The sequence below is a fragment of the Monodelphis domestica genome, chromosome 8, assembly GCF_027887165.1.
Source record: "Monodelphis domestica isolate mMonDom1 chromosome 8, mMonDom1.pri, whole genome shotgun sequence".
In the NCBI taxonomy this organism is placed as follows: Eukaryota; Metazoa; Chordata; class Mammalia; order Didelphimorphia; family Didelphidae; genus Monodelphis; species Monodelphis domestica.
Genome location: NC_077234.1, coordinates 112,088,914 through 112,111,526, shown reverse-complemented (window position 1 = coordinate 112,111,526; position 22,613 = coordinate 112,088,914).

Here is a 22,613-nt window from a genome sequence, read left to right as displayed (position 1 = left end):
GATATTTTTTAAGATTCATTCCCAACATTCTCGGTGTTATATATAAAATAAAAAAATATTTTCTAACCTGGATAAATTTATATGATGAATAATTAAATCAACACATAAAACAAATAAAAATAATGTAGTAATATGAGTTGGAAATTTTGAATTTGTTATATTTCTTTATATTTATATCACCCAGGAGACAGAGTGAAGTATGTCTTGATTAGCCAGGTAGCTTAATATATAGAGTACATATGGGCCTGGATTAAGGACGGTCTGAATTCATATCTGGTCTCAGTCTCTAGCTGTGAGATCCTGGATAAATTATTTAATGTTTGTTTGCCTGTGATTTTTAATCTGTAAAGTTGAGATAATAATAGCACCTACTTCACAGTTGTTAGGACAAAATGAGATAATATTTGTAAAGTGCTCAGAATAGTACTTTGCACAGAATAAATACTATATAAATATGCTATTGTTATTATCATTGTTATTATTACTAGATGACCAACATTTAAAGATCTAAAGCATCCTTTTCTCTTTCTCTAGATCGTCCTAGACTTGATAAAATGGCCTAGAAGGGGGAAGTAAGAATCAGTTGTGATACATTGTAAATATATAGAATTCACCTGCTTCCCTGTGAATATGTTCAATTGATTGTGTGTTTCATTTTATTGGAAATGTATATTAATGTTTTGAACATAGTGATGATGAGGAAGAAGAAGAAGAACAGAATGATATGGAAGATATTCTGGTATCATTTCTAATTAAAAGCTAATATTAAATTCTCCTTGATGGTGACTACATTGAAAGATCCTGGGGCAACTTTTCTGCCATTTCTAAGGTGGGGGGGATTTGATAAGGCTTTAGAGTATAGTTTAATAATAATATACTTGCTACCATGTTTTCAACTTTTCCAGACATCTGTTGTCCAATTCTATTGCACTTTTAGGAAGCTGTCAAACTCCGATCATTATCATTAATTGGACCACAGCTCTATGAAGGTCCAAATCATACAGGCTTTAAGAGTTTCAGACTATCTTCCATCAAAATCTAAAATATAGTTTTCTGGTAAACACAAGTTTTAAACTGTCTTCTATGTGCTCTAACTCCTTCTGCATAACATGTTCAGAGTGTGTATATATATATATATATATATATATACATATATATATATATATATATATATATATTTAAACCTTTACCTTCCATCTTGGAGTCAATACTGTGAATTGGCTCCAAGGCAGAAGAATGGTAAGGACTAGGCAATGGGAGTCAAGTGACTTGCCTAGGGTCACACATCTAGGAAGCATCTGAAATCAGATTTGAACCTAGGACCTCCCATCTCTAGGCTTGGCTCTCAATCCACTAAGCCACCCCACTGCCCCCCAGAGTATATATTGATAGCTAAATCTTTTTGGTTCTCAGGAAAACTTTCTTCATTGCTTAGTAACAATTACAATCCACCCCTCACCCTCCACCTATTTGTTTTTGGTTTCGTTGCTATGAAATGCATTTTTTTAACCTTGTTCTTCATAAGGTTCATATGCCAAGTGATCCCCCCCCGAAAAAAAATGTGACTGTATGGTTAACAGGATCTTTAGAAAAAACCAACCTTCTAAAATTATAGACTAAAAAAACCCTAAGGCTTAGGGAGTTTAAATGAATGGCAGATATGAAAATAAAAATAAGGTTTATTTTTTTCTGATCAATGTCTGTTACCACTTTTCCACACTGCCTCTTAAAACAAGTAGAACATTATATGTTTCTGGATATTTATACATTTGATACTTTAAATAGTTTGATAACATATATGTATACAAGTAAATACACACATATATATGTGCATTTATGTATATACCTATGAACAAAAAAAAAGAGAAAGAAACACAGAGACACACAGAGAGACAGAAAGACAGGAAAAGACAGATGGGCATAGACAGGTTCACAGAATGCTGGGGTATTGTGTGTAGAGTGCTGGATACCAAGCATGAAGACCTAAATTTAAATCCTTTCAATACTTGGTAGCCTTGAGTAAGTCATTTAAACTCATGGTCTTGTTTATTCATATGTAAAAGAGGGATAATAATAATAGAGATTTCACAGGTTTTTGAAGATCAAATGAAATTAAAAATGTAAAGTTTTTGCCAACCTTACAAAGCTATAATAATTCTGGCTATTACATATTTAGGCTCTTTTCCTATTTCCAAGTTCAATTTTTTAAAATTTATCATCTAATCAGAAGATATATATATATATATATGAAATAATTTTCAGACAGAAATTTGTTCAACTACCCAGTGAGGACTACATACCTCTAAGCATCAGTTATATAATGAGTTCTAGGCAAAGTTAGCATTAAACATTTTCCCTTAATACTGTACTACATGATAAGCAAGTTTTGATTGAAAATAAAGGGCTTTTTTTTACAATTGATGACACAAGTATGACTGATTTTAAAAAAAGAAATAAAAACTTTTTTTCAAAATACAGTAATCACTAGAACAATGGATTTGCTGAACATTTTAGAAGATTATCATTACTAAATAACCTTAATACTAACCCTAATCATAAAATAAAGAAAAAATAATTAAGGTAATTGTGATAATTTTATAATAAAATATCAGAGGCACCTCAAGAGAGAAGAATCTTTATTTTACTTCTCATCATTTGCAATGCCATTACCCCAAGGACACAGGATCTTTTGAGTTATAATAATCTTAATATTTCAAAGTGAAAAAATAATCAGAAACCAACTGATTTACTCTAAATCTGAATAAACTCATGGTACAAAATGCATACACATATTCAAACTATACATAGACAATATAGTTGCAAATTTTCACCCCATAGTTGAACTTTTGTTCCATTTAGCTTCTCAAGAAGTCATATTTTTCTTCAAAACTCTATCTTCCTTCTATTTCCATTCAAGTTACAGATATCCGTATTGACTATCCTGAGCCCTAGGGATAGAAGGAATTTTCTGGCTGGTTTATTAGTCACAATCTCTTGGTTCAGAATGAAATGCAATCCCATGAACTACTCACCTCTAATGTCCTAAGTTGACAATCTTTCCCCCCTTCTCTCCACATCTATAATCACTTTGAACTTGATTTCTCCATTGCCCTTCCTCTGACTTTTACTATTTTTTCAGTGTTTGTTAATTATTATTATTCTCATCCATCCACTCTCCCTGAAAATAACCATCAATATTATAGGGATAAAGGTATAATACAATGTACAGAAGTATGGGAAGGCAAGCATTGTACTATATGTGTTGCCCAGGAGATTTCCTAAAACATTTTAGGTTCAAGTGAAGCTACTTTGGAATGAATTGTATAAGTTCTGGTCAAAAAGAGTAGCTATGGTCATTGAGTCTAAAACTAATTGTAGTTATTTTGCCTTTTATAATATAATTAGTATTCTAAGGTAACTTATACACTTAGAGAGAAGCTGCATGACTTGTCATGTCACTTGGGCATCCCTCTGGTGTTTCATGTGGTGCTAGTCACAGTTATTGCCAGTTTCCTCCTGTGGTGTTCTTATTTATCTTAAGAAAGTGTGGCTTCCATGTCAGGGTATTTAAAAGGTGATATTTTTATTTGAAAGGCACTGATTAAGAAAAGAGCCCAACATTGGGAGATTATAAGATATATTAAAATAATCAAGAAGAAATGAATATATTTTCTTTCAACAAAACAGATGCTTCTCAACAAGCACACTTTCTACAAAATAAATATATTTTCTTATTAGTTATTCAAAATAATTTGGTAAAGTTATTGTGATTGATAATGTATATGGCGTTTTTTTGTAGGTTTACAAAGTATTTTCACAGTGCAGGTCTATATTATATAGTTAATCATATGCTACCCAGCAGGTCCTTTGTCTTTGTAATGAGTTTTGCTTCTTCTTGCTTCTGTCTTTATTAACATTGTTGTAATAATTAAATATATTGCTCTTTTGGTCCTGTTTTCTTTATATTATTTCATAATTTTACATGTTTCTTCCTTTCTTAAAATATTTTCCATCATCTCTTTTCTTATCTTTCTGAATTATCAATAGTAAATATTTTAAAAATAATTCATATATCATGTTTCTCAATTATTTGCAATCATACAGGTTTTTAAAATTTATAATTATTTTATTATTAATTATTCTACTTTTTACTTTTAATTATTATCATTAATCTCTTTGTAATATATATACATATATACCTGAGTGAGACCTCTGGATTGACTTAAGGAACAATTTAACAAATGTCCTTGCATAGATACAAACTGTTTTCTAGGATTATTATAACAATTTTCAGATTTTCTAAGTCAGTGTATGCCCTTAATGCAGAAATTTTTGTTGTTTATCAGTTTTATGGATTTGGGCTAATGCCTCAATGGTATTGTTAAAATTCATACTTTTCATGATTTTAAACAAATTTCTTCTTAGTTTATATGTTTCATTTCTTCTTTCAAGCAATTTGATGCAATATAATCAACTGTTTATTGAGGAAGATGTTTAAATCTTTTATATTTGTGTGAATTCTCTTTTTAATTTTAATGTCAATTTTTTATCTGAGATCTTAGATACAATATTTTCCCATTCTGAATCCCATATCTTTATTTTATCTGCATTTATTTTCTTTAGTAATTTAAATTTTATATAACATATTATGCCATTTTTCCTTTTTATACCAAATGAAGAAATATTGTAACAGTTGTTGGAGAGTCACACACTACAAAATGTATATATATAAAACACTTTCTAGGCCTATAATATTTAGGGAATTTATTAGCTTATATTCTTACATTTTGATGTTAATAAGCAATATGGGGGAAGGGATGAAATAGAACTCCCAAATATTTTCAGGAAAGCATTAAACAACAACTATTGAGAGTAAATGTAAGCTCATTCCCTCTAGATATTACTGTATTCCTTATGGAGATATTTGCCCAGTTTAATGAAAGAGTGTAATACTAAATGTAGGCACAAACTCAGGAATCAGGACAGTTGATTTATTCCAGTAAGTATAAAAATGAGCCAGTGACTGCTGAGAAGGATTTCTCTAGCAATGGTGATTTTCTCACTAGTTAACATCACTGAGGATAAAACAGGCATACTTACCTGTTGTTGAAGTGTTCAATGTTTACTCATATGACCTAAGTCATCTTAATATCAAGGGACTAGAGAAATCTTTAGAAAATTGAGGTAGAAGAGATTATTCAAAGCTGCCAGAACCCCAAGGAATGTCCACATTCTGTTTTAAATTCAGTTGTGCTGGCCATGGTAAAAAATACTCTATCACTTAGTGGATAATTGGGGCAAAATGCCTATCTAGAATTCTGTGTGGATGGAAGAGCCATACACTTCTCCCTTGATTCTACTGAGGCAATAAGCTCAATTATAAAAAAGATCATAGCGGTGCAGAAGAGGGCACTGTATTAAGACCTAGAGAAGTTCTCATGTTCATATAGAGGTGAGCAGCATGACTTTCTTCATAATCCAGTTAGCTTAGTAGAAATTAAAGATGGTGGTGTGGTGGTGATATACAAGTCTCAGAGTACAAAGTATGTTAATTCAGGACGCCAGTTGGGGTGGAAAGATCCCATAGAGGCAGCATTTTATACTTAGTGAAACTTGATAAGCCAGCCTTAATAAAACCTTCTAGTTACAAAGCAGGTATCATTAAGGACTGCCTTTTGTACTTGCTGGTAATTCTTTCTTCCCCCCATACTCTATCCCAAACAAACACAGACACAGCCACAGAGACACATACCCAAAAGGATATATGGAGAGCCAGGATCACCTCAAGCAGCTGATTTGGAGTTACAGGATCTGAAATAGAATTGATATACCATCAGCATGATCTTTGGCAAGTAAGTCATTTATACTCTTTGGACTGCATCAGTAAAATGAGGAAGCTGGATGAGATAATGTCCAAGGCTCCTAGCTTGAAATCTGATTTATCACACTAAAAAGAGGTAAGGCCTCAGAGGAGTGGTACCATCAAAATAAAATTACTTGTTAATGAGAATGAAGTCAGGAAGGAGCATAGGGAGTGCCTTATCCAACAACAAGATGGATTTTCTGGGATATTTTCAAAGCAGTAGAACTGTGAGATCCTCAGAAAGAGAAAAACCCAATATGATTTGCTACACATGGAATAATGTACTTTCTAGGACCTTTGCAGTACTTTTTAGGTTAAGTAAGGCAATAACATTTATTGATAAATTTGATGTAAGGCTGGTCACATTCCTATTTCCCTTGAGTTGTTAGGCTTAACAGTCAAAAAGAGAAATTTTCTGAAATCAGACATTTATAGGTTAATATTTTGCTATTATATTTCAGGAAAAAGATTAGATGTGATTGTTGCAGGTGGATATGACTATCATTAGTCTTGTTTCTTTCTGATTACTGGGATTATCACTGATCTCTCTAGGTAGACACAGCAATTGTTTTAAAATTTTTATTTTCCCCAATTACTTGGAATAACAACTTTCAACATATATTTTCCACACTTAACAATTTTTTTAATAATAGGTGGTGATGTACATGCAGGTGAATCTGAAACTACCTATAGTTATGTGGCTTTTGGCCACATAATGATTAACTGAGAGAGAGGCAACTTGAACTATCAGAGGAGCATGTAGCATTAGCTGTATAAAAGACTCTATACTTTATTCTCCTGTGGATTTTTTTCTTTTTTGTATTATTTAGGAAGAGAAAGATGAGGGTCATGATTATGCAGTGCTCACATATCTTGTCTCCACACATACTGAGTGATGTGACCATCCTTGGTCTTCATCTCACAATTTCTGATAACTAGAAAATCAGATATCATCTAGACTATAACCCCTACACTTCTCTCCCCTAGATTTTAGATTTGAAGATGGCTTGACCTTTTTTTTCACTCCTTTAAATCACTCTCCTGACCATTTATTTCCCAGATAATTTTAACAACATAAATTTTTGAGAGACTAAGATTTCTTTTGCTATGTCAAAAGCAGGAGTCCATTTGATATACATAAAATTGAATGCTTTCCAATTTTTTGAAAGCTATTAATCACTACTCTCCATTGCTAGCAAGAGTCAGAAAAAATATCAACCATGGATTTTCCAACTTTCAACACAACTTCAGAATGCAATGTGGTACAGAGGAAATTATATTTACTGATCATCAATTGTAGGCAGAAATGGGTACTTCTATTTGAGAACTTTATGGCATTTTAATGTCCTCTTTGTTAGATGTTTATAAGAACATCTGACACCATTAGCAGATCTTGGCTTTCTTGATGGAAAATGCTTTCCATAAGGCCACCATGTCCTTTCAGGAACTGGCAGAGAGCATTGTAAAATGCTTCAGAACAAACTGAAGGCCAATAAAGCAATTTAACTGTCCAACTTTCTATGTGGATGTGAGACATTGACCTAAGAGAGATGTCACAGCTGGCTTCTTGAGTGGATCAATTACCATTGTCTGCAAGGCCAAATAAACATTACATGATGATGCTGTATCACTAAGAAGGAAGTCCTGGACTGGAGCCATCCATTCTAGCAGTGTGGAAACTAAATGGCACAATGCAAATCTGTTGACTGGAAATATTTAGAGGATGAATACCCACAACAATGTGGAAAGGATGGAGTAACATGGGACAAGCAAAAGCAGGGAGAACAGGGCAGATGGTCTGGAGCAGAAACAGCGTTCCTTGGTTGTAGACTGCTGGGCAATAACAAAGGAGGTATTTTGACCTGATAGGAAGATAAACCTGATGGATGGCTAGATCTACAGAAGCTCAAGTTTTCCCATGCATATGCCTGTGTACTTGCAGACCCATAGTATTTTAATACATAGTGAAACAAATGCAAGTGCTCAACTCAACAAAGTAGTTCAGGTCACATCCATTCATAGTCAGGTTCTGCTTAGAATCTATACATCCCTTGAATTGTCAATCAATAAAAATTCAAAAGTAACATTCCACAGAGCCAGATCTCAAGGCTCAGCCCAGTTCTTTATCCATCTGTGGTTCTGACTCTGCTACCTTAAAACTTTTCCAAAATAATTCAAACATTGGTAAAACACTCTACAAAGGGACTGGAAAAGCTGGAACATCTTTGAGTACTGCTGAATTATTTAGTGTGGCTTAATCACGAGAAGGTCACCAGTAGTTGATGGATTTGGGAGGAGGGACAGAGCACTCTAAGAATAATGCCAAGGAAGGCCTAGAGGGTCCTCTGTTAGCACAAATCTTTGAAGGTATCTAAGTAATAAGAAAATGATTTTTACAAAGCACACATTACCCTCTGACAAAGATTCCAACAAAAAGAACAGAGAACTCTGTTCATACTGAGGATAGATGGCACTTTCAAAACCCCGATGGTGGGGGCATCGAGGTGCTCAGTGGTGTGGAGCAGGGCCCAGGGATGAGAGGTCCAGGTTCAAAAGTGGCTTCAGACACTTCCTAACTTTATGACCCTGGGAAAGTCACTTAACCCCCACTGTCTAGCCCTTACTGATCTTCTGCCTTCTAACTAATACACTGTATTGATTCTAAGAAAACAGTTAAGAAAAGAACTCCCATGGATATGAGTTAACAGCCATCTTCACCAAAGCATGTTCCTGATCCAAATATTTTCTATTGTCAAGAAATAACTACTTTGGAACAGCTTTGTGGTTTATTGGATAGAGAGCCAAGCCTAGAATGGGAGGTCCTAGATTTAAATCTGACCTCAGACACTTCCTAACTGTGTAAACCTGGGCAAGTCAATTAACTCCCATTGTCTAGCCCCGACCACTCTCCTGCCTTGGAAACAATATTTCTCAAATGAAAGATAAATGTTTAAAAAACAAAACAAAACAAAACAGACTGCTGCTTCATATATCCCATTTCTGTGCTTTTTAATGGGATTTTGCCCTAACAAAGATGTAAGTTGTTTGTCCCTTTTTGCTTAAGGTTTGGCACAATTTAAGGAATGGCTTAGATTCAAAATAATGGAGCAAAATCTTCATTTTAGCAGTTGACACAACTGAAAAACTGAGTAGTTTCATTTTTAATAATAGTGAAGAAAATGAAGAACCAAAATAAAAACCCTTTCTCGTATTCTGAATGCAAAATTTTGATGGCCTTCAAGGCACACTCTAGGGAGGCAGCTAAAAGGATCTTGAAATTGAAATGAATTTTATAACTTTACAAGTGAAGCTAACATGTAAAACAACACCATGCAATAGCGCCATAATCTCTGTGGATTCATTAATTAACTTATTCTTAGCATCCAGTGTGTAATGTTTCCATTTCCACATTAGGTATAAAATACTGAACTTATAAATGAATAAAAAAGAAGGAATTTAAACCACCAAGGAAAAGAGTGTGTATTTTAATGGTGTAAACAAAAGCAATTCAATAAATGTAACTTGTTAGCAACTCATTTAACCTGAACTCTACTTAAACTACCTTCAAAGCAATACAATATTTACAGTAATATAAACACACTCATCCATGCAGAAAAGAAAATGTCAAAGGAAAAGGCTAATAGTTTCATAGGCAACCTTAACAGGAACACTATATAATAAGCACTGTGAGGCTTGACAGTTCTAATCAGTTGGTAGGTAACCTTCAAACTGTCAAGGACATGCTAAAATAGTAGGACGATGCATTCTGCTAGAGATTATAAAATAATATGTTGCGATAGTTTACAGGCATACCTGATTAAAATGTTTGGTCAGATCATCTCTAAAAGTGACAAATCAGAGCCATAAAAGACTTTAGTGTCATTAAAGCAGTCTAGCTTTGGCTTTTGAAAGTATCTAGGCAATAAGAAAATGATATTTAAAATGCATGTTTGTTCTATATTCTTTTTTATTTATATACAAAATGCTTTAAGTGTTCTGTGAGAGTCTGCATTTAGCTTTCATTTTCAGACTCAAAAGGATTCCTGTATGTTGTTTTTTTTTTAAAGAAAATAAATAGAAAAAAATTATCACTAGTAACTTCAGGCAGGCTAACTGAAATAAGTGGCTAAAGGCAGACATCATTCAGGGGCCAATTGTCAATCCAAAGATCAGAAGGTGCCACATCATAAATAACATGACTTTTTAAAGTACAAATCCTTGTCAAACAAGTCTAAATTCCTCCTGTGACAGAGTGATGGCCTTGATTTCTCCAACCTATACTGAGTATAATAGAACTTTTGACTATCCTTCATGGCATCCATATCAATAAGCTAAAGAAAATACGATTTAATTCAAGTTGTTAACTCAATGCATAATTTTGAGGGGACTGATACACAGAGAGTAGTTGCAAATGGTCTAATTTTGGTCAGGATGTATGAGGATATAAGTTTATGTATAAATCTAGATAAATCTCCATAGGTCTTTTGGAATTTAAATCTGTTTTGACTACTTATACATCATATCAAGAAAGGATGAAATTCATACTACATTTATTAACCTCATCAAATAAAAGAATTTTAGATTTCAAAGATATCTCAAAATTAATATCATCCAACTCATACACCAAAATTAATTCCTTCTATAACATAGTAGTGAAGAGGTTGTTAAACTTCTTTTGCTTGAAGTCATCTGGTGAGGAAGAAGCTCCTGATACTGTCCATTCAATTTTTTGGAGAGGTTCAAGTTTTATGAAAGGTTTTCCTGATATGAAGTCTAATTTATCACCTTTATATTCATTAACTTTATTCTTATGCTGCATATAAATACATACATATATATATATATATCTTTGCAGATGGATATATACATTCAGTATATCTACCAAAGTTATTTTAATGTAAGTTCTTTGAGAGCAGACATCGTTTCACTCTTTGTTTATGTTTTTCTGAGATGTAGTGGAGTGCCTAGCACACAATAAATATATTGATTAATTAATTCACCAATAATTTTGTTTATAATTCCCATTTGTACTCTTACTAGTTACCGGTGTAACCTAAAACAAGTCCTTCTGCTCCTCTACCCTTGGATTCCCAAAATAAGAAGACTGGGCTAAATCTTCTTAGCTTTGAGTCCTTCTCAACTTTGATACTTTGACACCATCAAGAAATAGAATGTGACCTTGGGGATATTATAAAATCTTCCTTTTCATCCTGTTTCCCTTTGTTTCTTACTTCTTGACTACATAGGCATCTCTGAAATATAATCAACTTCTCCCATTTCAGAAGTTTTTTGTCTTGTTTTTGAACCTTCATTTTGAGGAAAATCCCAGGCCAGACATTTGTTTCTTACTTTTCAGACTTCACCACTACACCTAACATGTCTTTTCCCTCATTTTTTGTGACCTAACTATGGAAAAAAATATATATATATATCCCTATGACTCCCTTTTCCATAGATGCATTGCTCCTGGAATCTCCATTTTTATTTTATTTTTAAAACCTTTACCTTCCTTCTTAGAATCAATACTGAGTATTGGCTCCAAGGCAGAAGAGTGGTAAGGGCTAGGCAATGGGGGTCAAGTGACTTGCCCAGGGTCACACAACTGGGAAGTGTCTGAGGCCAGATTTGAACCTAGGACCTCCCATCTCTAGGCCTGGCTCTCAATCCACTGCCTCCTGAAACTTCCATTTTTAAAGAAAGGATTTAGCACCCCATTCTTCTTTCCTTCTAATTGATTCTAATTTTTCAGACTTTAGTATCATATCACCATATGTGTATTTACTCCCCACTACATTTCAATTCCATTTTTATGTATTGTCTTACTCTATTAGAATATGTTATGTACTATTGGTGACTAAAAAGGCTATCCACCACTATAGTTCGAAATGAATATAGAATATAGATGGTCTGAATATAGGTTGAAACATACCATTCTTCACTTTATTTCCTCCATGAATATTTCTCTCATTTAACTGAAATATACTTACTTTCACACCATGATGAAATATGTATTGTATGATAATGCATGTCCCACCTATCATAATACTTGTTGTCTTGGGGAAGAGACTGGGATGGGAGGCAAGGGGAGAACATGAATTGCAAATTGACAGAAAATGATTCTTGAAATTATATCAATATGTAATTTGCAAAAAATTAAAATTAAAAAAATGTTTAGAAATTTTCCTTCTTTGCATATATTTGTGTCTTCTGAATTTAGTATAGTGCCTGGTATAGAGCAAGTACTTAATAAATACTTTTAAATTTTACTTGAACCTATAATTCTATTTCATTTTTATTTTTTTATTGTGTTGAAATAAACATAATTTAAACCCCATTGATTTTCCTATCTAAATTTAGCTTAGTTATTATAGTCTCTTGTAAGGGTTACTAGTCTTAAAGACAATGCATTCTGAAGAGATAATTCTGTTTTTTTATGGAATAAAGTGGAAGGTGAAAGAAGGAATAGCATCTCCTCAACTCTGTAGGCAGAATGGGTCTCTTGCAAATAGGAAAAGGGAATCTTAGCAGAACAACATTCATCTCTTACCCACTGATAAGGATTAAATAGGAGAGTTCAAGATAAATAATAAAGCTTTTAAGTTAGAAGTTCCCCCCCTAAAAAAAAGTTCAGATTGAAAGATTACAGGACTTTGAAACTCCAGAACCTTATGTCACAAATACTTTTACAAATGGGAAACTTGATAATTAAAGGTTAGTGATAGAAGTTTTTGTGAATCATGAAGGGCTATCAACTATGTCAAGAATTTTTGATCATGTATTTTTCAAGACATATTTTAAAGACCAAAATTTTTTCTCTATCAAAAAGTAATTTTACAAGCATTATCACATGGTATTTTTCTTCAAACAAGTGTTGCTGTCATAATTGTATATGATTTCAGGAATAAGTAAGTAATATGTTTTAAAAATTGATTTAATAAAAAAGATTAAAATCCTAGATCTATTTTCTTAATTCCATTTTAAAATTTTCATAAAACAGAAAATGGCACAGCCTGTGGAGTTAAAAAGTCAAAAACCAATCATGGCTCTGCCATGTTAGTAAAATTGATCAATTAATTCACTTCACCTTTTTGGGCCTCCGTTTCTTCATCTGTAAAATGAAAGAGTTGAGTCTCATGAGCTTTAAGGCCCTGGTCCAAAGAGTGGATAAATAAACTTATGCAAGGCAAAGAAGATTATATTAAAATATTACTAAACAGTATATTTTCATACATATGTGCTCTTCAGTTGTGTAACAAAAACACAGGTCTACTATCTTAATGTAAACCTACACTTCTAAAATGTTTTTGGGCTGAAGGATAAAAACATAATGGAACCATGTAGAAAAAACAACCTGTCTTTGTGTGTAACCTACAAATTGTTTCATGCAATATAAGAAATGGGAAAATATATAATATCTTGAAAGCTCTGAGACAATTATATTTTTAAATTTCCAGGGTTTTTTAAATTGGGAATCTGAAATGTGAGCTCATGTAAAAAATGTTGATATGTTTCTATTCATCCTTAAGCCAGTGCTATTGCATTCACCTAACTCTCCTATATACTAAGATTCTTTTGAAAATCATTTCCTTTGATCCTAACTTGTTATGATAATAGAATTCTGGATTTTCATCTGCTGGTCTCTGATCAATCTTAACTAACTTAATAAGTTATTTATAAATAAGTGAGACTATTGGTTCTCTGAATATTAAGTAATATGACTCCTTTGTTCATGTCATTTGATTTTTCAGTATTTTCATGAGTATATTTTAAAGGTGAAATGACTTTTTTGTTGAATTCTCCTCCTTCGCCTTCCTTCTCTCTCTCTTCCTCCTCCTTCTTCCTTCTCTCTTCTTCTTCCTCTTTCTCTTCCTCTCCCTTCTCACTCTCTCTTGCTGGTCTCCCTCCTTATTTCTCTTCCATTTCCCTTTTTCTTGTTATAATTCTCTCTCCTCCTCCTCTTTCCTTCTCCTTTTTGTCCTCCTTTTCTTTTTTTTGTTCTTTTTTGTTCTTTACTCTATCAAACCCACTTAAAAAAATAAAACTCAGTGTGGTTTGGTTGTTAGAAAACTTAATTTAGAACCAGCAATATCTTGGTTCTGCCTCTGACACAAAATAATAGCATGACCCTAGGCAAGTCACAACCTTTAGATAGCTCTTTAAAGCTGTATTTAAAATCGCTAAATATCACTAATGGGGGGAGGAGATTTTGACACCTGAACTTCCCTAGCCAGTGAATTTCTCTTTGCTAAGGACAAAAAATTAAATATAAAAGAGTTGGATTTGATTATTATAATACCATGTAAAATATGTTAAAATGTGCAAAGTACTTTATTACCTTATTTGACTCACACAGCAATTCTCTCAGCTGTTTGCTAAGATGATGGTTCACTTCTATTTTACATTTCCCAAATTCTATATTTACTTTAGCAGCCAGACAGGTTCAGTTCAATTCAATCAAATACAGTGATGTAGTAGGCACAAAATCCTTTTTTTTTAATTTAAAATTCTCACTTTATGTTAATAAAGTAGAATGATCCTTTTTTCCCCAACTGTGGACTAAGACATATTCATGAACTACTGAAAATTTTTAAAGAATTCATTTCATTCTTTTCCCTTGGTTTTCTGTCTATAGGAAGAAAAACAGCATAAGTAAAGATGATCTTGACATCGCCCTACGCTATTTATTACTACTCTTTGTGGTGAAGGTGTTTTTGTTGTTTCTTTAAATGTCTTTTACCTCAATTTTCTAGCTATTATTTAACATTTGCTCCACATTCAAAAATAAGAATACATAGCTCTTTAACCCTAGTCTCTATCCAAATATTTGCAACTTAAACCAACCCATTGTCCTTGTTAACAGGATCACTATTTCATTATTACTATATTCTGTCTTCCCAGACATGGAACACATGTTAAGAGAATAATCTAGAATATATTTAAAATCATTATGCACACACTTTTTTTCTAAATATATATATAAATACTCAATATCTGTGGAATATATCATATATTTATAATGAGATATTGCAGTGGAAAAATATATGGTTACATGAGAACAATTATATTCCTTTCATTCTCATGATCTCCAACAGGAATTAAGGTCAAAACATAAAAATCAGGATTAGCAATTGGCAGTTGTGAGAGCTTATAACTGTAGTTTATTGTTAATTAGTGTCAGTATTTGAAGCTGTCATTAAACCTCTTCCAAACTGTTCTCTGTAGATGATTAAGACTTCATACCAGTGAAATGGAACATAGGGCAAGACTTGAAGGTAGTTGTTTGAAATTAACTCCAAAGGGAATATAGATTTGAGAACAAAACCTTACATTTGGCAAGATCAAAAGCAGACAAGATCAGGAGGGGTTGTATGTAAGATTGGTCACTTGAGATTTGAGTATACTATTAGAGAAACTGCTGAAACCTCACCTTGTTGAAAACATGAATTCCTCTCAGGAAGTTCACCCTTTGACGACTGCTATATTTGATAAAGACTAATTCTTAGGGAATCTGCTTTGTAGTTTCTTCTTTTATTAAAGGCTGTTTTCATATTTTGTTACATTTCTCTGTGGGTAGCAAAAGAGTAAAGGAATAGGAGAAGGTTGCATTAAATACTTGACATTGGAATCATCTGCCCGTTAATTTTCTATGACTTTTGAAAACCCTGTTTTATGTAATATTAGGGAACAATTAGATTGAAATGACATTTGAGGTTTTCTTTTTTGCTTTGTTTTGCTAAGATAAGCTATTAATTGGCTCCCCTACAAGCACTTACTTTATTGCATGCTTGTAACCACAAACAAAACCTTTCATCTAATTTCTGACATTCTTCTATATATTTCTTTGCCTTGTATGTTCATCTTCAGTTTTTTAGATGTATTTTCCTATAGGACACCCAGTACAGCTGCCACAGTTTTCTCCTAATAAGAATGTGGACCTGAATACTTAATGTCAATACATTTATATTGCTGAAAGGGAAAAAAAAATCTAAATCTAATTTCATTTGCTACAATTCCACATGGGAAACTATCTCAGGATATGTTTGTGAAACAGTATTTACTAAACAATATCATATCATGATTTTAGTGTCTTAAACTGGTTATTAATTATTCTTTTTCTACTGAATTAAGGATTTGCCATTACTTTGTCTTTAAAAGAAACTTCTTCCCATTCCATGTGACAAATGAAGGAAGAAGAGGATATTGTACCCTTCTCAGTTTCTGTGGTAGCACGTTTTGGCATATCTAAAGGCAACTCTACTCTGTGTCTTCCAAATCTGATACTTGATCTATATATGTAAGTCACAAACAAATTATCATATACTTTCTGTCATATTGTTAAATATTTATTATAGTTTTTTGTTTCCTTTTTTCTTTTTTAAAAATAGTATGAAATGTTTCTTTGGATAGGGAGAATTAAATAGATTCATCTAATGCAATATGGTAATTTTGAGTAAATGAATATTCCTCCAATTAATTCAAAAGTTAATCCTTTGAAAGTTCTAGAATACATTTATACCTTCTGTTTCCCCCAACACCTCATCCCCTCTTCCTAGTATTTTTGTGTACAAGTATTTCAAGTAGTACTTTGTGGTATTCTTAAGGTTCTGAATAATCACAAAAAGATACAAGAAAAACCCTTTTACCTGTTGATGATGTTCTAGGAAAATATTTACTGATATAGTGACTATTGTGACAATTATTCTTTGCAAAAACAAGTTTGGAAATATTTGCTTTAGGTGGTTTTATTCTTGTTTTTATGTTATTATTCACTGAATAATTAGGCATTATTTAACTAATTAGATATATCAGCAGTCATAGTATAGAAACATTCTGTATTAGACTATTCAATACTATAAGGAGTACAGTCTATACTACAAAAGCATGAAGATATAGTTGGTATTCAGACATAGATCTCTGGCCCGGGCTTTGACATGTTGGCTAGAAAATGAGTTAGCTATTAAAGTCCCAGTACCCATGTAACACATTTATACTATTGAATAATAGTTGACCTCCACTGGTAGAATGAGGTTGCTTTGTTTGTTTGTTTGTTTTTCACCAGGGAATGTTCTATACTAATTAAGTCACATTTGTTGACTCAGGCCATTCCCTGATGGAAATACTGTAAAGTTAGTAAAGATTTTTTGTTTATTTGTTTGTTTTTCCCAGAGTGGTGACAGAATCAAAAATCTCTTTTATATACATTAAACTAATGGCAATATGCAAGATGAGAAAATATAGGCAAAGTAATTAGAAGGCTATTCTGACCAACTCATGCTAGCTTCACTTCAAAAATAAACATATATTGAATTTCTGACTTAAGTGGGACAAAAAGTAAGGAAAAGAGTGTAATATATAACAAAGCAGCAAATTAGCCCTCTTTTTGATGAGCACCAAAAATCTATGGGGATAAGAATACACATTGGGGCGGGAGTGCAAGATGTTCTTGGCTATTTTTAAAGCTCTTACAACTCCAGTTAAAGTCATAAGAATTTTCTACCTTTGCTCAAAATTCCCTTCCCAACCTAGAGGCCTTCTGAATTATGACCAACTGCCATGTTTTAATGTCATGTCTAGATATGCTAGCACTTTTGGGAAAATGACTATAGATATTTCAGTCAAAAATAGTTTCATCTGTGACCTTTGTTGAATCCATTTTTCTTTTTACACAAAAGACACTTTCAAATAATCTATGTTCCACAGTTTTAAACAATTTTAATCTCATTACAGCTATCTACCAAGTTTTAAGAACAATATTTAAGGAGATTTTTAGGCTTTGCATTAATGCAATTGTTAAACTCCACTCTCTTCTATGATTTGTTTATGCTTTTTTCCTAGGGTTGACATTTTTCTGATGAGGTTAGGATATTTACATATTTTTTAAGCTTCCATAATTCTATTCTTTAAATATCATTTAAACATTCTCTACAGAACCTTTTAATTTTTCAAATGTCTCAACATCTTACATTTCATGAATTTCATTTTACTAATAGTCTTAAAAAGTTCAAGATACAAATATGAATTCTATTCAGAACCCTGTAATAGGTTTATTTGGTATCATATTCTCATTCCACTATTTCCTGTTCATTTTCTTACCATGTTATCAATGTTAATGTGTAGAAGATATAGTAAATAATTTAATAAAAATTTCTGATCGTTCAAGGTATTAAACTAGCAATATTTAAGCTATTAAATTTCTTAAAAAACTTTCTTTGATAAGTCATTTTGGCATCAAAATGGACCATCAAAATGGTCCATTGAGGACTTAGCAAGATATTTCAAGATGTGATAGGTTTTTATATACTAGAATGATTTTGTTTATGATCTTTGTAAAGTGTGCATTCTCAAAAAGCTAGCCTATAACACATAGCCCCAGTAATTTGATCACATGGAGATGAATTACTTATTCATGATCTATGTGGCACAGTAAGTAGAGTAAATATTACTAGGTCTACAGTCAGAAACACCTGAGTTCAAATAGAGCTTTAAACACTTCCTTGATTTGGGAAGCTAGGCAAGTCACTTAACCTCTAACTGCCTCAGTTTTCTCAACTAAAAATGAGTATAAAAATACTATTTACCTTAGGGTTGTTTGAGAATAAATTTACCACTTTTTTAAAGTCCTTTGCACAGTTTCTGACACACTGTAGGTATATAACTCTCCTTCCTTCCTTCCTTCCTTCCTTCCTTCCTTCCTTCCTTCCTTCCTTCCTTCCTTCAATGGCAATCAATAAAAAAAATGTTTTAAAAAGTTCTTAGTCATATTAATCCCCTTTTCACTGTATTGACATTGTAAGAATGGGAAAAAAAGGTAGAAAGTGCTAAAAAAATACATGGATTTCCTAGGGAGTGTGGGCTAGTTCCTTTTTTTCTTTACAGAAAAATATGGACAGAAATATGATGAAAAAGTATGTAAAATGGGTTTTTCTTTGCGATTGTAAAGGCATCATTCATGACAGTTAAACACGGACTGTAAAAAATGTTCAAGGTTTGTTTTTGTTTTTAAATCCATTAGATGTACCATATATTTAATTAGGAGGCAGTGAGGTAGCATAGATCTAGAGACCTGAACCCAGAGTCAGAACATCCTGAGTTCAAATCTGGTCTCATTCTGAGATGTGTTCTGGGTAAGTCAGATTAATCTAAATTTTCTTTGTTTCCTGAATTGTAAAGTGGGGATAATATTAGTAGATACCTTCTATGGTTATTGTGACAGTGAAATGAAAGACTATTTCTAAAATACTTTGAAAATCTTAAAGTACCATATAAATGTATATTATTTGTTAGTCTAGAATTATCTAGAGCTATATATACTATCTATTTATATTCTTATTACACTATTTAAAATAGTTTTAGATAGCATATCGGTTTAGTTGTCTTATGCATTATCAAAGATAATTTTTATTTTTTCTGGGTTTAAAAAATCTTCGTCTGAGAAAATCCAAACCAACTAGTCATTTTATATGACAAAATGAGTTTTCTTATATCCAGAAATAATAATGTTAATACATTAATGTAAAAGTGAGATGGAAGGTCCATTGGATTAAAATTAAAGGTACATGAACAAATAGCTCTAGCAAACTTTTTCATGTTTTTTTTTTCTGTGAATTATGAATAAGTAGTTCTGTTAATTGTCACTAATGCTTGTTATTTCACCAATAAACAAAAACAATGTAAAACTGTAGGGGAAAATCAGTTGCCAAACCCCTAGCTTTTGAAGAGAGCTTTGGGGAGCAATTCTGAAACAGAACCAGTTTATTGGGGATGGTCAGTCTACCTCAGGGAGAAGTCTGGAGAAAGAAAAAAAACAGAGAATGCAGAATTTGAAGAGACCAATAGAGCGCAATTTTAGGTCACACAAATATTCTGCAATTGTTGAACTATAGGGAGCATCTCTTCATGAGTTTCAGTTGAAATAGGTTTTGGGATTGTTTTTAAGGTAAAAGTGGTAGAATATGGACAGAAGACTTTAGGGAATAGTTTGGAAATTGTGGTAGTATTATTATGTGCTTAAAAAGTTTGAGTGAAAATTCAAAAATGGAAAAGGAAAAAAGATCATAATGTTTCTTCTCATAAAAAGCTTCTAAGATAGTGACTCAAACTTTCAGCAATAAAAGCTGGCCATTTCTCAGTTAGGGTGATGAAATAATGGAATCAAAGTATATGCTATTCAACCAGTCTTGTTGGGAATGAATACCCTATCCATTGTATCATGACTTTATAAAGGGAACCTGATTCTGTGGGAATTCTATACTTCCCTCAAATAACTCTATCCTCCTCTGTGAGTTATATTCTGCTATCTACCACTCAAAGAAATTTGCAGGGAAGTTCATTCACCAGAGATCACACAGGTCTATTCCAAATTAGAGAGTGAGTGCTGGAGATTATTTTCCATTTAAACTAACTCAATTAGGACAACTAGGCAGCATAGTAGACAGAGTGCTGGGGCTAGAGTAAGTAAAGACAGAACTTTAAATTTGGTCTCCAATATTTATTAGTTGTGTAGCCCTGGGTAAGTCTCTTAACCCTATTTACCTAAATTTCCTCATCTACAGAATGAGGTAGAGAAGGAAATGGTAAATCATTCCAATACCTTTTCTAAGAAAACTAATAAAAGAGTCAGAGAATCTGACATGACTGAAAACAACTGAATAAATTCAATGTAAGAGAATAAAAGTTTACTTCAGGAAACCTTAATCAATAAAACCACATTTCCATGAAGAGCTCAAGACTGAACAAGTAGCGGTGGATTTGACTTCCCTTAGCTAATTTATGAATGGATTCAACATAATAATTTAAACAAACTATTACCAATTTTCTTAAAGCCTAAATCATTTCTTATTACCTAACAAATATGTTCCCTAACAAAGTCATTCAGTCATTCACTTAAATTAAGTGTTATTGATTTTAAAATTGTTATATCACAGTAATTTCAGCTTCTTTGGAAAATCACAAGTAAACACTCATTTTTACTAAACAAAAAAAATAAGGAAAAAATAACTTTACATCTACGTCAACTTGTGATATGGGCAACATTATTTCCCAATAGCTATATCACCTCTTTGTTGTTTGGAAGGAATTATGTTTCATTACTCATTCTCTGGCAAAAAAAAAAAAAAGATTGGCTATTACACTATTAAAAGTTCCTTTTCTTTTGTTATTTAGTCATAGTGTATGTCTGTGTATTTTTTTTAAATCAAGTTTTCTAGTAGTATATTGATTTTGTTAGTCTCTTAGAAAAAAGAAGCTGTAGTTTTATCAGTTTTTTATATCTTATAATTTCAATTTTTATCTTTCCTCTTATTTCTCAAGATTTTTATTTTTAGACTTGCTTTAAGATATGAGTCTATTTTATTTTTTAATTAATCAGCAGTTCATTCAATCTTTATTAGATATAATCTTTTAATATATACTTTAAGAATGATGATATCACTTGCCATTGGTGGAACTATGGACGAGCCTCCATTATGAAGACTGACCTCAAAATGAATGGATGAATATTGAATAATTGCAAAAACAAAATGAAGCTGAAAAGCAGCTTGCCAAATGGCTTATTTTTTGTTTTCCTCACGCTCTATTTGTTTTTGGAAACAAAGCAGGAAAATCAGAAAATGCCAGATACTATTCTATGTATGGTGAAGGTTAAATATAAAGTCACAGTAATGGAAAAATGTATTTTATATAACTATAAAATGTTTGTTTAAAAAGGCAGAATTGGCAGTATATTTATTGCAAAAAGATACATGAGAAAACTGAAATAAATTGACATTTGCTACCCTAAGAGTCTTGGGATTGCTTAAGAACTCTGAATAGCTCTTAGCAATTTGCGTAGGTAATAAAAATAAATCAGAATTGCTATGTAACATGGAATATTAATCTTATCTGACTCCAGCAGACAATCTTGCTAACTTTGTATCAAGCTAACAATTAAAAACAGTACTAAGACTTTTATTTGAACACTGTAATAAGTGTTACCTGCTACCCCATCACACACTCCTGTGTGACTCATAGAAAAGATTACTTAAATTCTAATACTACCTAATAAAGAAATGAAGTGGATAATGTCATTTATTCAGATAATTATCATTGATACTCTGGAGAAAACAACTAATTTTCTTCATTAGGTCATTTTCTTTAAAGCAAAATAGCTAAGTTTAGTGTGTGTGTGTGTGTGTGTGTGTGTGTGTGTTCACACACAATAGTAACAAAAGAAAACTTCCAGCCATGAATTAGTACATATATTATAATTCCATCCTAGGTAGGTAGTTTTAAAAATAAGATAACTTCAAACTCATACTTTAAATATAAGTAATATAGAGTTAACATCAATAGTTCCACTATATATACTCAGTGTGTATCCAGATTTTTCTGTTTTTAGGTTCCTAAAAAAAAAAATTAAGGAATTGTTCAATAAAATTCTGGATCTACTACTTAACACCTATCTTTCCTGGGAGGCCTTTTTGAGCATTAGCTTCCTTCTCTGGAAAATGAAAATAGTATTTCCAACTCCAAACAGATGCTGTGTGTGTGTTTGTATGTGTATGGGACAGAGAAAGACAGTCAGATTTAGGGACCAAAAGACAGGAGTAAGAGAGGGAACACATCACAAAATGTTAAAAAATAATTTTTGAAATTGAATCTATGTATAATTTGGAAAAATATATTTAAAGGAGTCATTCTATTAGAAATTTCTTACATTTATATGAAAAGGAAAGATTTTTTTTTCTTCTTGTTGAGTGTAGCAGTTAAAATT